This window comes from Pimephales promelas, chromosome 19, assembly GCF_988280905.1.
Source record: "Pimephales promelas chromosome 19, fPimPro1.hap1.1, whole genome shotgun sequence".
Taxonomy (NCBI): domain Eukaryota; kingdom Metazoa; phylum Chordata; class Actinopteri; order Cypriniformes; family Leuciscidae; genus Pimephales; species Pimephales promelas.
Window position 1 is genome coordinate 30,984,491 of NC_142787.1, and position 12,159 is coordinate 30,996,649.

At 36.0% G+C, this 12,159-nt stretch overlaps 1 protein-coding gene across 1 annotated transcript in view; it reads right to left on the minus strand.

Moving 5' to 3' along the window:
• Positions 1 to 12,159, minus strand: part of LOC120482760 (rho GTPase-activating protein 7) — a 67,599-nt gene that overhangs the window by 27,705 nt on the left and 27,735 nt on the right. The gene's annotated exons all lie outside the window — the stretch shown is intronic.

Consider the following 12,159-nt stretch of genomic DNA (forward strand, 5'->3'; position numbering starts at 1 on the left):
AAGTCTGTGTTTACATAATATATTTATTTGTGCTGTACATAATTATTTTGTATATATAAATACACACACATGCATGTATATGTTTAATAAAATGTGTTATTGATATATAAAATATTTATATTTATATAATATAGATTATGTATTTATGTATATATACAGAATGTAAGCGCAAATAATTCTTAAATATATACATGCATGCATAGGTATTTACATATTCAAAATAATGCTGCACACACAAATATATTATGTAAACACAGACTTTTATTTTGGATGCGATTAATCGCAATTAATTTTTGCACAGCACTAAAAAAAACTTGTGTTTCAAATCAAATAAACACTCTGTCTCCGCAAAAATCTTTCTGAAACGCGTCCGAAAAATGAACTGTAACTCAGTAAATACTTGTCACAGAGACACGAAAGATCTCTCTTTATGAAGCTGAAATTCTCTTCTTTTAAATGAAGTAATTTGTATAAAAAAAGCAACTATTCTCAGTTGATGTAATCTGTATGAAAAGAGAGAGATGTCAGTCTTTTTCCTTTAATCTTACAGCGTATGACATGTTAATGTGACCCCGCCCACTGAGAGCGTGCGCTATTCAAACGCTAATGTTGAGGCAAGCCATGAAAACGCCCTTATCCCTCATTCGTTTAACAGTCACACTCGGTAACTTCGGGTCAAAATTGAGCCAAAGGGTGGGATTCATATTTAATTTTAATTTAATTTTTTTTTTTACTTGTTTTTTATAATATTTTTTCTTTTCTTTTTTGGTGTTTTGAGAAAATTTCAAAAATACAAAAAATTTATAATTAGTATTAATGCAATAATTATGACCACATTTTCGCCCATTGAATATAATAGAAATAAAAAAAAAATTTAAAGCTGTATTTCATTTTAGAGTCAAGCCTAGGCCTCATAAAAGCAATTTTTGAAATTAGATGGATGCCATCTGGTGGACAAACTGAGCTTTTTAAAAATCCACAACACATGTATAATCTGAATTTTTTGGTGTGTTTGTGTATAAAAGTGTGTGTGTGTGTGTGGATGTGTCTGTTTTGCACTCTTGATGTTTTATAGATTCACCCCTTCACTGTTGTGTGCTTTTTTTCAAGATCGTTGCTGATTTGTAGATTGTACGCACAAAAAAACTTAGTTTTTTCACATTTTTGCCAATTTCCCATTCATTTCCAATGTGGGTCATTTTTGACCCAAAGACTATTTTTACGACCACTTAGACTTTTCAAATCCTGTCCCCATTTTTTTTTTTTGGGTGTTCATATACCAAGTACCATTAAAGTCACCAAGTTTCGGACCATTCCGATGAAGCTACGATTTGTAACATTTTTTTTATTTAAACGCTTCGGGTCATTATTGACCCGAAGAACCCCAGAGGGTTATATCAGCACTCAATCTTGATATATTATGTCTAGATAGTGGCAATTCACTGATGCCTAAATGAAAGTTTGGTGAAAGGGTTTTAGATTTGAACATCTGCTCTTTTCTTGCATGTCTTCGCAGAGCTATGACGCTAATGAGTGCCCTTAATCCCATAAGGATATCGACACAGCCCATCACAGCTAATAGTTTTTGACTCTGAGGCTTCATCAGGACTTACTCCATAGTAACCCATTAGCACTAATGGCTCTCATTAAACACACCGGCGTTTGATTACATCCTCTTAAGCGAGAAAGCCTTAAGTTTCTTCGTTCGAAATGTTGAAAGTACAGATGAGGACAGCACGGTTTACTTTTACTTTGTTTCCGCGAACATTTCCTGAACTTGATTAGAGAAAACTAAGAGAGGGTTTTTGTAATAAATGCACTGCTATGCAAATCTAGTGTAGTTGTCAGTTCTTATAAGAGCAGACAAATCTGTTGTTTTGTATTAAAAATATCAGTGTCCAGTGGAAAGAAAGAGGAAGGAATAACAAAGCATGCAATGTGATAAGTTAGCGGAAGGCATGACCGGCGTTCCTGGCTCCGTCGTGTCCCCAGCCTGTCCCACCCTCGCTGAAGGCTGATGGAGTCATTCGCCAGCGCTACTAACACTGCAGTTTCCTCTCTGGCTCCGTTTCAAATCGTTTCAAGTGTCACTATAAAAGCCTGTTCAATTGGATAGAAGAAGAGTACTTCTATAGATGAACTATGGCGCCTGTTCAGCTTGATCTTATTGATATTCTCAGCTATTGGTATGTTACGTTTACACATATTTAAAAAAAAAAAAAAAAAAAAACTTTTGCCCCCATTTCATCCAAGATGTCCATGTCTTTCTTTTTTCAGTTGAAAAGAAATTAAGGTTTTTGATGAAAACATTCCAGCATTTTTCTCCATATAATGGATTTCAATGGGGTCCAAACGGTTCAAGGTCCAAAAGCCAGTTTCAGTGCAGCTTTAAACGACACCAGACAATAAATAAGGGTCTTATCAAGCGAAACGATCGCTCGTTTCAAAAATAAATAAAAAAGTTTAAGTTTTATAAGCACGAAATGACTCGAAAAAAGATTCGTTCATTTTGATGAACGAGTTCGAACAGGAGAGTCACGAACGCGCATCAGAATAGAGCAAGACGAGCATTTGAGCTTATAAAACTTAAACTTTGTTATTTATTTTTGAAATGAGCGATGGTTTTGCTAGATAAGACCCTTATTCATCGTCTGGAATTGTTTGAAGCTCTTTGAAGCTGCACTGAAACTCTCATTTGGACCCCATTGAAGTCCATTATATGGAGAAAAATGCTGGAATGTTTTCATCAAAAACCTTAATTTCTTTTCGACCGAAGAAAGAAAGACACGGACATCTTGGATGACATGGGGGCGAGTAAATTATTAGCAAAAGCTTTTTTAAAAGTGAACTGCTCACACTGAGTCAGTATTCTTAATAATGTTTATTTGATAAGGACAAGTGCTGACATTTTACATAATAAGTGTATAAATCATACACTGCCTGGTTTCCATGGCAATTTCTGTAATCTAAAAAAACTCAATTACTATTTACAAAATGAAAGAGACTGGAAAAATATGTATTCAGGCTGAATTGAAGTGAATAAGTCAAAAGGTCAAAAGCTTTACTGACAGTACAAAGCAAATATAACGTAGGCTACTTCCAGATTGCTTCTTTGGACATCATAAACGATGCACTCAATCGCTTGAAAAAGTCATTTATTTATTTCCAGTTGTTCTGGGTATAGAGCTGTTTGGACACCGGGGATAATTACAGCTCTGTTTAAGGTTTGTTTTTGTGTCCCGCCTGGCATTTGCATTGTCACGGACTTGTCAGATCTCTTCATGAAGGAGTGCGTCTGAGAAGAATAGTCGTTCGGTGAGCAGACGTGAATGTAGAAATCATTCCAGCTCAGCTCACATAATTGTGTGTTTTCGGACGCGCTGACGTGAACTAGCGGTGGCAGGACTATCAGCGTGTTTCGTTTCAAGAGAACACAACATGCTACTTTACTCCGGTGGCAGCTTTCTGCTTTCATTAAAGACGAAAACATCTGTTTGATCGAACCGTGAAAGAACGGCGTGAGGTGATCGAGACAAAAAGTGTTCCAACTCGAATGGAGATGAATGGCCTTGTTTTGGACGTTTGTATGCAAAGCGACAGATGGCTGACGGCTGATAGTCTTCCTCGATCTGTCAAAGTGAACCTGCTGTTTGCGTGATCGTAAATTTGTGTCTGTTGACCCCTTCATCACCCTTTACAGAGGTTACACAAGCACGTTTCCTTTTCAGGGATGACCGTAAAGATATATTTGTGATGTTATTAAAGGGTGAGCCCCTTGTTTTGGTTATATTTATAGATGGGTTCTTTTGTAAATGCGAGGAAGAACTGGCCGACTTGAGTCTCTACAGTGGTATTTCCTATATTTCCGTAAGCGTTCTGCTCCAAGAACTGGCTGTCCTTCCTGTATATGGCAAGCCGTTTTAACTGTTATTAATTTCCTGGATATGAATTCTTGATATCAACAATTACATTTTTTGATATCAAGAATTCAATTGTTGATATCACTAGTAAAAATTTCAATAATTAAATCGACACTAGTTGAAATGTCTATTCTTGATATCAACAATTCAATTGCTACTAGTAACATTTTATATTTTTGATATCTGAAAATGTATTTCTGATATCAATATTATTTCAGATATATGGCAAGCCGTTTTAGCTTTTATTCATTTCTAGGATATGAATTCTTGATATCAAGAATTCAATTGTTGATATCAACAATTACATTTTTTGATATCAAGAATTTAATTGTTGATATCAACAATTAAATTATTGATATCAACAATTATGTTCTTGATATCAACAATTACATTCTTGATATCAACAATTACATTCTTGATATCAACAAATACATTTCTGATATCAAGAATTCAATTGTTGATATCAACAATTACATTTTTGATATCAACAATTGTATTTTCACTAGTGAAAATACAATTGTTGATATTAAGAATTCAATTGTTGATATCAAGAATTACATTTTTGATATCAAAAATGTAATTCTTGATATCAACAATTGAATTCTTGATATCAAAAATGTAATTGTTGATATCACGAATTGAATTGATGATATCAATAATTTAATTGTTGATATCAAAAATGTAATTCTTGATATCAAAAAATGTATTTGTTGACATCAAGAATGTAATTGTTGATATCAAGAATTCATATCCTGGAAATGAATAAAAGCTAAAACGGCTTGCCAGCCTATGGTGACATTTCACTAGTGAAAATACAATTACAGATATCAGCAATTAAATTATTGATATCAACAATTCAATTCTTGATATCAACAATGCCATTTTTTGATATCAAGAATTTAATTGTTGATATCAAGAATTTAATTGTTGATATCAACAATTAAATTCTTGACATCAAAAAATGGCATTGTTGATATCAAGAATTCATATCCTGCGGATGATTAAAAGTTAAAACGGCTTGCCATACAGATATCTCAAATGGCTTTCTTACTAGTAACAATCACATTCATGATATCAGAAATTAACATTGTCACTAGTAAAAATTGATATCAACAATTCATTTCAGTAGTGAAAATACAATTACAGATATCAGCAATTCAATTCTTGATATCAACAATTCAATTCTTGATATCAAAAAATGGCATTGTTGATATCAAGAATTCATATCCTGGAAATGAATAAAAGCTAAAACGGCATAGGTTGCCATTCAAAATGAATTGTTGATATCAAGAATTGATTTTTTACTAGTAGAGATATCATTTTTGATATCAATAATTATATTGTTACTAGTTGAAATGTCTATTCTTGATATCAACAATTTAATTGTTGCTAGTGAAAATTACCATTTTTGATATCTGGAAAATGTATTTCTGATATCAATATTATTTCAGATATCTAAAATGGCTTTCTTACTAATAACAATCACATTCATGATATCAGAAATTAACATTGTCACTAGTAAAAATTGAATTATTGATATCAAAAATGAACATTGTTACTTGTAGCAATTCAATTGTGGATATCAAGAATAGACATTTCAACTATAACAATTGAATTCTAGATATCAAAAATAAAGGTTTTTACTAGTAATAATTGTATTTCTGATATGTGAAATTGGGATTTCACAAGTAAGAGATCCATTCTTGATATCAACAATTGATTTTGTGACATTTCACGAGTGAAAATACAATTGTTGATATGAAAAATTGAATTCTTGATATCAAAAATTGAATTCTTGATATCAATAATTCATACCCTGGAAATGAATAAAAGCTAAAACGGCTTGCCATAGTGAAAATGTAGTTTTTGATATCAAGAATTCATATCCTGCGAATGATTAAAAGTCAAAATGGCTTGCCATACCATTCCCAGGATATAAATTGTTAATATCAAGAATTATAGCTTTTACTAGTTGAAATTCAACTGTTAATATCAAGAATTGTAGTTTTTACAAGTTAAAAATGAATTGTTGATATCATGGTTGAAATGTAATTTCTGATACTGTTACTATAAGAAATCGAATTCCTGATATCAATAACTATTACATTAACTAGTGAAAATGTAATTGTTGATATCAAGAATTCATATCCAAATGATTTAAAGTTAAAACGGCTTGCCATATCCTGTACACACACACACACACACACTCACTATGTAATGGCAGCAGCGACTATCGGCTCCACTTCCATGGGCCCCTGATCTGACTGTTGTGCGGTCGTAATCTTCTCTGGTTTTGCGACTTTGACCTTCTCGAAGGGGCGGTGGAGATAGGAAATTAAGAGTGTGAAATACATTATCGAGATAATCCCGACTGTGGAGATGACTATATTCCAGACTTTTTCTCCAAGTAATAGCCTTGCAGAACTGAGAGAGCCATCTAATCAATCTGGTGCGGGGGCAAGAAGAGATGCAGTGGGCTCGGGTCCAGATGAGATTCAATTAGGAGTGAATATGATTAGAGATTACATTAACAAGCGCTCATTGCTGATCTGTGGCACTTAGTGTTTCCTGTGGCCTTGAAAGAAATGGCAATCTACTGTCAGTCCAACTGGCCCTCGGGTTTTATGCGGCACTAAATCAGGCACGTCCTGAACTTTGCAGTCAGAACTTTGTGAAAAGAAAATGTCTTATTAAGGGCCTTTCACGATGCGAATGTACAACGTGTACGACGTGACGCTCTTGGGTCAAAACAACAGATCCCTATGGGGCTATTCCCACCAGGGACGTCAACCTGTCGGCCCACGATGAAGCACGCCGTCTAATTGAGCTATGGCTAAGCCCCGCCCCCTCCACTCAGTCGGACACACAGGCGCTATCCACAAGTTTCCGAGGGGCGCTCCTGTAAAAAATAAAGTGGGTGAAACTTCCGGTGAGGCGGCGGAAGTAGCATTCCAATGGTATTTTGTGTGTTAGTTAGCGAAGAGGCTAGCTGTTTTTCGGAGAATTATTTTACTATTTAAAGACGCAAATCTTTCTGAGAGATGTCGTTACGGAGCTCAGGGACAACATGTGCTGCTCGCGGTTGTATGTATAACCGGACTAAACTAATTTAGTGGCTTAAACGGGATTGTTTTGAACATAAGCTGAAAACGAAATCACAGAGATCCTGCCAGAGCCCGTCTCTGATCCTGCCAACGACTGTAGTTTTCATCACCTCCCAAAAGACGACGAATCTTCCTGTGTACATTTGTTTAAATTCTTAACGTTCTATAAACTCTATCAGCATGTGTTTGGCTGTTTTCTACTGATGTTACACCTAAACTCAGGATCAAAGCCTGTGTTGACAGAATACCAAATGTGCCAGTTAATGTATTCAAGTAGCACATTCATTTATAATTTTGAATAAACTCCAAAGCACAATGACTAAGTGTGTATTTTTTATTTTAATTGTTTGTCAGCTCGCACAACTGTCTGTCACCATGCCTTGATGAGTATTGATTATTAATAATGTTATTATAATACTCCCAATCAACTACTGCGGAGGGTAAAGGTACTGCTATTTCACCCTTTTTAATTTCGTTGAGGTTGTGTTCCCACATCGTTAGCTAGTTTGGATCGCTATAACTTGAATGACTGTCAACTGTTGAATGAACGAGTGTCAAGCATGTCAAATCGCGCTTTGTTTACTTCCAACCGGAAGTCGCGCCCACTTTTGACGCAAGGCCTCATGGGGCGTAGGAAACTTGTGGATAGACCTTATTCAGAGCAGCGCCATGACAGGTATGAAAGTGAGGCTGTGAGGGATAGACTTACCGTGTTTCCAATGGCATCCGCTGTAAAGAGCTGAATAAAGCGGCTAGATCACTTACAATTTTCCACAGCTTACATTGTCGGGAGTTTTTTGTCAACTGACATTTCTTGGAAAGATATTTTCCAGTGTTTCATGAGCAGAACAATCCGAAAACACATTAAATAACAGTACAGCCCATTGAAGAGATGCATGTCTATCCCCTCACAGCCTCGCTTTCATTCTCAATAAAAATCAAAGATGGCGCTGCCGTGAATAAGGCGTATGCAGCCGTCACAGTAGGAGACATTTCCCAGGAGGCAATTGGTGATTTTTGTAGACAGAAAGATTATATATCATCTCGAAGTCACCTAAAGCGCCTTAACTATTCATTGGAGGGTTATATTAATAATTGTATTGTTGAGAAGGTCGATGAAAAGCTTCAGTGTAAACGTGATAAACCGCATATCGTTGCCATCAGCGTTTGGTGCTACAGTATTTACATGATGAATCATTCAGCACAACATTGTTAACATTTGTTATCCCGGTTATTTACAGATACGTTACATGATATACAACGTAGCTAGAAGCTAATGTTGACGTTTTCCTATGTTAGGCTAACGCTACGTTAGAGATTTTAGAGATAACGCTCACATACGTTGTTGACTGAACTTCGATCAGATGTAGACATCCTCGTTTAATTTATCCACGTTTTGTTGTTGTTGTGGTCCGCGTAACTTAATCCAGAGCAGACACTTATCTCGGTTGAGATGTGGCTTGGGAAAGGGTAAAAACACACACCGTCGCCCAGCCTCTCGGGAACCTATATAGTGTCGGAGTTGCATGCACACCGCTTGACCATTTTAAACTTAAAATGACAAGAAAAAACGAATGAAAACTAAATAACTGCAATGCATTTCAATAGACGTGGAAGCGGAGAATGTCAGCTGCGCACTGTGATTGGCTCATCGCGTTTGAGGGCGTGGCTTAGCCATAGGTAAATTCGTGAACTAATCGTTGATCAATGAATCCATTGATTCTTAATGTGTCATTCACTAATCTGACTGATGTGGTTCTTGAGTTGAACTCAATAACTCAATGATCCAGGAATGATATTTTAAACTTAAAATGACAAGAAAAAACGAATGAAAACTGACTAACTGCAATGCATTTCAATGGACGTGCATTTCTGTGACTGAAGCTGAATGTCTTTTCCCATATAGCACATCGATCACAGTCCCACATTATAAAAAATTAAAAATAGACCCTTTAAAGTTTTGAATGATATTGAAATTGAGCGAACATATAAATGTACCGAACCGAGGCGCGCATCAAACCGTGACTCCACTTTTGGGGTTGATAAAGCCATGAATGTCTAAATTGAATTACTACTAAAAGCCAAGATGGCTTGCCATATATTTACTACTACCTTTTCATCTTGTGATCAATTAATTTAGAGTCTGAACTTTGTGTTATTCTGGGTAGCTCTGAGATGATTGGTTGATTCTCCATTTGATGCCTGCCTGAAATTAAAACACAGGCATCATTTGACGGTGATCGTTTGGGAAGCATCTGTTTCTGTTTGGGAACCATGGCTTTAAAGTTATCCAGTTGTTCTTGTTGTTGCATTTTGTGGAAAATACTCAGCCTTGTTGGCATGAAGGACACTGTGTTCTGTTGATGAGGGACCGAGTGTTCCCATATCTCCATGCCAGCCCTGCTGTTGGCATCAGGGGCAAACATAGTGCTTTTATTCACAGGAAGTGAAGAGAAATTTTACCATAAACGTTTTACTTTTAGTGTTTAGCATCAAGCCCATAATCCCCATATGTTTTGCGGGAATGTCCTTGTAGGAGTGAGCTAGTCGGCTGTTTGGTCCCAAAGTCATACAGAATGACTTTACATTCATGCCAGCGACACCCAAAACCTGACATTAAATTGATATTGCTGCTTTATATCCTATATCCAGGGAAACAAAGATTGAGCTTTATTTTTCTGTTTTGGAGACAACAAGATTACAAATTCCGCTTAAAGGGATAGTTCACTTTGAAATTAATTTTTGGTATGTTTTATCTTACCTCAAGGGCATCCAAGATGTAGGTGTCTTTGTTTCCGCAGTCGTTTCAATTTTGATATTTTTAGGTCAAAGCGTTCTTGTCTGTCAGTCATATAATGGAGGTCTATGGTCACCACCTCAAAGAGCATGAACAGAGAAGTCCAAATTAAACATGATTTAATGACTCGTAAATGTAAGTACACATTGATGGCCTAAGACACGAAATGAGCGGATTGTGTGAGAAAACGAACTGTATTTATATCGTTTTTACCTCTTGTAACCACAGCCACAAAGCGCCCGCGGCCTCAGATCACTTGGACGTGGTGGTAAAAACGATATAAATACTGTTCGTTTTCTCACACAAACCGCTCGTTTCGTGTCTTAGGCCATCAATGTGTACTTACATTTACGAGTCATTAAATCATGTTTAATTTGGACTTCTCTGTGCATGTGGTGACCATAGACCTCCATTATATGACTGACAGACAAGAACGCTTTGACCTAAAAATATCAAAATTGAAACGACTGCGGAAACAAAGACACCAACATCTTGAATGCCCTTGAGGTAAGATAAAACATACCATAAATTAATTTTTAAAGACAACTATCCCTTTAATGTCTGATTTTGAATGAGAGGGAAATGGCAGAATCGCAGCAATTGAGGGGATGGCTGTATTCAAACAGTTTGCACACAGTAAAACAGAGCAGAGAGAGAGAGAAAGAGAGAGTATGTGTTTGTTTCTCTAGTCGAGTTGCAATGCCAGCTGTCAGACTCTCAGGAGGCCTGGAGCCAGTATTCACAGCGTGAGTTCACAATATGCAAACTGTTTAGGTTCAACTTCGCGTAATATCTTGCTGGTTTCAGTCAGCAATGCCAAAACTGTAAACACTCATTCACATATACTGTACATGCACCCATGCATCATCTAACTGTTCAAACTATAATATAAAATCGCTCACAAGATATAATAATTTACTGTAACCACATCGGGAAGACAATACATCTAAATAAAGTTGTAGTTTTTGATATTTTTGGACCAAAATGTAGCCTATTTTCGATGCTTCACAACATTGTAACTAACCCACTGATGTCACATGACTACTTTGATGATGTCTTTATTTCCTTTCTGGACAAGGACAGTATACCGTACACACATGAAAGCTCTCAGACTAAATCTAAAATATCTTAAACTGTGTTCAGAAGATGAACGGAGGTCTTACGGGTTTGGACCGACATGAGGGAGAGTCATTAATGACATTATTTTCATTTTTGGGTGAACTAACCCTTTAATTTGGGAAGAATCCAAAAGTGGCGGCATATTTTGGGAATGTTAAATGACAAGCCTGAATATGAAGTCTTACATTACATAATCCCAACTAAATAAAAGCTTCTGGATACCTGAATGAATCGCTGAATTGAACTGGCATACAGTATTATACTGTGGTGAAATATTACAGTAAAGATGCATGCATGCTTATTTTTTTACTGTGCAGTAATAGCCAGCATTTTAGATTTTACACATCAAAGAGGTGTGCATTATGCTGTAAAATAAAAAATTATAAAAAATAGAAATTATTATTTAATATGAGCACACTTTATTTGTTATCTTAACGTTTTATTCCCGAGAGCCCTGCACTCTAAAAAATGCTGGGTTGTTTCAACCCAAATTTGGGTCAAATATGGACAAACCCAAATGTTGGGTTAAAAATGTAATTTAAAGTTTTAACCCAACTTCAACTTTCACTTTCAACTGTACTTTTAAAAAAAAATTATTTTATTTTTATTTTTTTTATTTTTAAATTTTTAACCCAACATTTGGGATTGTCCATATTTGAGGCTGAAACAACCCAGCATTTTTAGAGTGTCGACATGACATGCCATAAATATATATTGTCTATGAAGAAATTGTTCTATTTTAATTAAATCATTCCTTTGTATCAGTTAAAACATGAGAACATTGTGTGAATTAGTTCCCAAGATTTAACAAAAAAAAGGAACAGTCACCCCCAATTTAACCATAACAATGGATCGAAAACAAAGGGACGTTTTAATAAAACTTCCTCATGTTTCAACTAGTGCTTTTGAATTCGCATCTCTTTTTATGTACTTCTATAAAGTCTGAGGACAAAAGTCTGGGTCTGTATGCATGTAAAAATGCGCGCTTGCCAAATATGTGTCCGCCGCTGATTTATGAGGAGAGATCGGTCAGTGACACTCAGGATGTAATGATGGAAACTGAACTGTGTGATCTTGAGCGGTGATATTGCCGTTTATAGAAGTTTGTCTCCAGAGGAAATCCTCGCCTGATTAACCAAGTCCTGCCCTCAGGCCCAGAGCCCAGCCCTTTCCTGTTTAGTCCCAAGGTGAGAGAGAGAGAGAGAGAGAGAGAGAGACC